The sequence below is a fragment of the Lathyrus oleraceus genome, chromosome 6 (genome assembly GCF_024323335.1).
Source record: "Lathyrus oleraceus cultivar Zhongwan6 chromosome 6, CAAS_Psat_ZW6_1.0, whole genome shotgun sequence".
In the NCBI taxonomy this organism is placed as follows: domain Eukaryota; kingdom Viridiplantae; phylum Streptophyta; class Magnoliopsida; order Fabales; family Fabaceae; genus Lathyrus; species Lathyrus oleraceus.
Genome location: NC_066584.1, coordinates 50,951,530 through 50,956,994, shown reverse-complemented (window position 1 = coordinate 50,956,994; position 5,465 = coordinate 50,951,530).

Below are 5,465 nucleotides of genomic sequence, written 5' to 3'. Positions count from 1 at the left end.
GTGCTCCAGGGGAGAAAATCAACAACTGGACTGCTGAAGAAATAATCCAAGTTACTCTTCAGACAGAGTAATTTTCTTTTGTTTTTCATTTTGCATGAAAACCCTACGCTCTGCCCAAGGCGTAGTGGTTCATTGTAGGGCCACATCATGTTTTGAATTTTCAATGATTATCATCAATAAAGGACGTTTTGCAATCAAAATTGTGTTCACTGTCTTTCTGTTTTTATTACTTTCATTTTCAAAACAATAAAAATGGAAATGTTTTTTTTGTGACTTCCCTGAACTCTTTTCTAAAATAAAGCATGAAACATCGTTCGTGCAGAATTGATCTTGCGGATTCCATTAAAAACAGTTCTGTTATGGCTCAGTATGACTTCGATAACCCTATTTACCAAGCCGAAGAGGAGAGTGAAGAAGATTGTGAACTCCCCAAAGAATTGGCCAGACTATTGAAACAGGAGGAACGGGTCATTCAACCTCATCAGGAAGAGTTGGAAGTCATTAACCTTGGTACTGAGGATGCAAAGAAAGAGATCAAGATAGGGGCTACTTTAGAGGAAAAGGTCAAGAGAGGGTTGATTGAAATGCTGCAAGAATATGTGAATGTATTCGCATGGTCGTATCAAGATATGCCTGGTTTGGATACAGATATTGTGGTACACAGACTACCTCTCAGAGAAGATTGTCCTTCGGTAAAGCAGAAGCTTCGCAGAACTAGTCCTGATATGGCTGTCAAGATCAAAGAGGAGGTTCAAAAACAGTTGGATGCAGGTTTTCTAGCAGTTACCAATTATCCCCCTTGGGTGGCCAACATCGTACCCGTGCCGAAGAAGGATGGTAAAGTCAGGATGTGCGTCGATTACCGAGATTTAAACAGGGCCAGTCCGAAAGATGACTTCCCACTACCTCACATTGATGTATTGGTCGATAACACTGCTCAGTCCTCAGTTTTCTCTTTCATGGATGGATTTTCTGGCTATAATCAGATCAAGATAGCGCCAGAAGACATGGAGAAGACGACATTCATTACACCTTGGGGCACATTCTATTATAAGGTAATGCCATTTGGGTTAAAGAACGCCGGTGCTACCTACCAAAGAGCTATGACGACTCTCTTTCATGACATGATGCACAAAGAAATTGAAGTGTACGTGGATGATATGATTGCAAAGTCTCAAACAGAAGAGGAACACTTGGTAAACTTGCAAAAGTTATTTGAAAGACTGAGAAAGTTCAAACTGAGGTTGAATCCAAACAAGTGTACATTTGGAGTGAGATCTGGAAAGCTGTTAGGTTTCATTGTCAAAGAGAAAGGGATTGAGGTTGATCCAGCGAAAGTGAAAGCTATTCAAGAAATGCCTGAACCAAGAACGGAAAAGCAGGTTCGTGGGTTTTTAGGGAGGTTGAACTACATTGCACGGTTCATATCTCACCTAACAACTACGTGCGAATCGATATTTAAATTGCTAAGAAAAGATCAAGCAATCAGGTGGAACAATGATTGTCAAAAAGCTTTTGATAAGATAAAAGAATATTTGCAGAAACCTCCAATTCTTATACCTCCAGTTCCTAGGAGGCCTCTGATAATATACCTTTCAGTAACAGAGAATTCGATGGGGTGTGTATTGGGACAGCATGACGAGTCTGGTCGAAAAGAGCATGCAATATACTACCTTAGCAAAAAGTTTACCGACTGTGAAACAAGATATTCGCTGCTCGAGAAAACTTGTTGCGCTTTGGCATGGGCTGCTCGCCGACTAAGACAATATATGTTGAACCATACTACCTTGTTGATTTCTAAGATGGATCCAATAAAGTATATCTTTGAAAAGCCGGCTCTTACCGGACGAGTGGCTCGTTGGCAGATGATTTTGACAGAGTATGATATCCAGTACACGTCGTAGAAGGCCAACAAGGGTAGTATTCTGTCTGATTACCTTGCCGAGCAACCAATTGATGACTATTAGCCAATGATGTTTGAATTCCCCGATGAAGATATCATGTACTTAAAGATGAAAGATTGTGAAGAGCCTCTTGTCGAGGAAGGACCGGATCCCGATGACAAGTGGACATTGATGTTTGATGGGGCGATAAATGTGAATGGAAATGGTGTTGGGGCAGTACTCATTAATCCTAAAGGTGCACACATACCTTTTTCTGCCAGATTGACTTTTGAAGTAACCAACAACGAAGCTGAGTGCGAGGCCTGTATCATGGGGATTGAGGAAGCCATCGATCTAAGGATCAAAACTATAGATATTTGTGGAGATTCTGCTCTAGTGATTAACCAGGTCAATGGAGACTGGAATACTCATCAGCCGCATTTGATTCGTTATAGAGATTACACTAGAAGGATCCTGACTTTCTTCAAGACAGTAAAGTTGTATCATGTACCCCGAGATAAAAATCAAATGGTTGATGCCTTAGCCACATTGTCTTCCATGATTAAAGTTCATTGGCAGAATCATGTGCCACACGTTGCTGTGAATCGACTCGAGAGGCCTGCGTATGTGTTTGCAGTCGAGTCTGTTATTGATGAGAAGCCGTGGTTTTATGACATTAAGAATTTCCTCAAAAGCCAAGAGTATCCTGAAGGAGCGTCAAAGAATGACAAGAAGACACTGAGAAGGCTAGCTGGAAGCTTTTACTTGAACAAGGATGATGTGTTGTACAAGAGGAACTTTGACATGGTTCTGCTCAGATGCGTGGTGAGACACGAAGCAGACATGCTAATGCAGGAAGTACACGAGGGATCTTTCGGTACCCATGCTGGTGGTCATGAAATGGCCAAGAAATTGTTAAGAGTCGGTTATTACTGGATAACCATGGAATATGATTGTTTCAAATACGCTCGGAAGTGCCACAAATGTCAGATCTATGCAGATAAAGTGCATGTACCACCAAACCCTCTGAATATTATGAATTCTCCTTGGCCATTCGCGATGTGGGGCATCGATATGATTGGAAAGATTGAACCTACTGCTTCTAATGGATATCGCTTCATCCTAGTCGCGATTGATTACTTTACCAGGTGGGTGGAAGCAGCGTCATATGCCAATGTTACCAGACAAGTGGTTGCTCGATTCATTAAGAAAGAAATTATCTGTCGTTATGGGGTTCCTGAGAGAATCATCACTGATAATGGTTCGAATCTCAATAACAAGATGATGAAAGAGCTTTGCAAAGACTTTAAGATCGAACACCACAATTCCTCTCCTTACAGATCAAAGATGAATGGTGTTGTAGAGGCGGCAAACAAGAACATTAAGAAGATTGTGCAAAAGATGGTTGTGACGTACAAGGATTGGCATGAGATGTTGCCTTTCGCTTTGCATGGGTATCGTACCTCAGTGTGTACGTCAACCGGGGCAACTCCATTTTCACTCGTGTATGGCATGGAGGCAGTCTTGCCAGTAGAAGTTGAAATCCCTTCTTTGAGGGTGATGATGGATGTAAGACTTGACGAGGCTGAGTGGGTTCAAGCCAGGTTTGATAAGTTAAATTTAATTGAGGAAAAGCGATTAGCAGCTGTGTGCCATGGACAACTATATCAGAGAAGGATGAAGAAGGCCTTTGATCAGAAAGTGCGTCCTCGAAGCTATCAGATAGGTGACTTAGTTTTGAAGAGGATCCTTCCTCCCGGTACAGACAACAGGGGCAAGTGGACTCCGAATTATGAAGGTCCATATGTTGTTAAAAAGGTCTTTTCTGGTGGAGCCTTGATGCTTACAACTATGGATGGTGAAGATTTTCCGTCTCTTGTGAATTCAGATGTAGTCAAAAAATACTTCGCATAAACTGACCCACTGGACAAAAAAAGAAAGTCCAAGCAAAAAAGGGCATCCCGGCGAACAAAAAAAAAGGTTCGGGAAAAAGTTAGGGATAAAGAATAAAAAATAATATGTACACCCGGTAAGTCGAAAACCTGCAAAGGCGACTTAGGCAAAAATGGGTATCCCGGTGGATTGAAAACCTGAAAAAGCGGTCCAGGCAAAAGAGGGATTAAAGCGAAGACTACAGTCTGAGTTATCTGTACTTCATCGCGTTTCAGTGTCTACCATCCTGAAGGATATGATTGGTCCAATCACTCTCCTCAGAAAGCAAAGAATTTGGGGGAAAGTGAAGATCTATGAGTCATAACAGAATTGGAAAATAGTGGAATGTCGTGCTTCACATTGCCAATAGGATAGTTTATTTTCTCTTTTGGCGCAATTACCTCTTCCTAGGAATTGCTTCCTGATGTATTTGCCTTTATAGGCCATTTTCAATCAATAAAAGTCGTTATTCAGTCAAATTGCTCTCTTGTTTTTTTTAATTCTACTGTTTTGTTTGCAAAAAAAAAACGTCCGAATTTTTGATAAACATTGCATCTAAAAACATGAAGGCTAGACAATGACGTGCGGAAGGATAAAACATCTGAAAATCATTTTGAATGTTGAGTACACTTGAGTATATTTTGTCCATACGATCCCCTAGGGCATGTATGTCTTGTCGTTTTACAGGTTACTATCTTTGATTGATGGCTAGAGCAGATGAGCCAAAGTTTGTTCGAAGGAAGACCCTGTTGCTTCAACACTGTCCAGTCGTGTGAGAAGTTGGGTCATCTAAGTTGAGTTCAGAATTTGTTTCCCCAACATGGTCGAGAGGTTGGTGTTTTCCCAACAAGTGACTCCCCAGTTGAGTTGGTTTCTCTACCGTTCCGAGAATGTCAGATCAGCAAGTATCCTCAGCAGAATTGTTGTATGTCCCCACAGAGTTGGAAGGTCGAATCAGAAATGGTGCGTTCAGTAAAGTGATCATTTGCTTTCCCAGCAGGAGTTTTTCTCCCTTTGCATCTTGCATGTAGTAATCATCATTTGCATCCGCATTCTTAAATCGCGTAGCATTTCCATTCAGTATGGAACATTACGCCATGGAAAACTCAAACATATGCATACATGTATTAAACCAGATTGGATCATATCCCCAGAAGAGACAGATCTTTTTTCAACATCAGCGTAGCATATTTGCAGCAGTTGATCTTGGCAACATTCAGAATCGATCATCCCAGTGAGATTTATTTTCTCACCAGTCCGTGAAAGGAAAGCTTGATTCTCTCCCCGGTTTAGTCACCAGTAAGTGTCTGCCTTATTTTGACATATGTAAATATCATTCTTGCGATACCGATAAGTGTCGTGTTGATCCCCGTAAATGTCTGTGCTTTTCTTTGAAGTCGGTAAACATCATCTTTCGATGTCGGTAAACGTCGAATTCCAATCGATGGCCATCAGTAAATGGCATGTCTCTCATGGTGTCTACAAAAAATCGTTCTGTCAACACCCGTGTGTGTCCTTTCCTTTTTTGGTGTCGGTAAACATCATTGTTCGATGTCGGTAAACATCAGTCGCTTGTTAACCATCGGTAAATGGTTTTGTCGTTTAAGATTCTCCAGCAGATTCGCTATCCGTAAATATCGAGTATTTCAT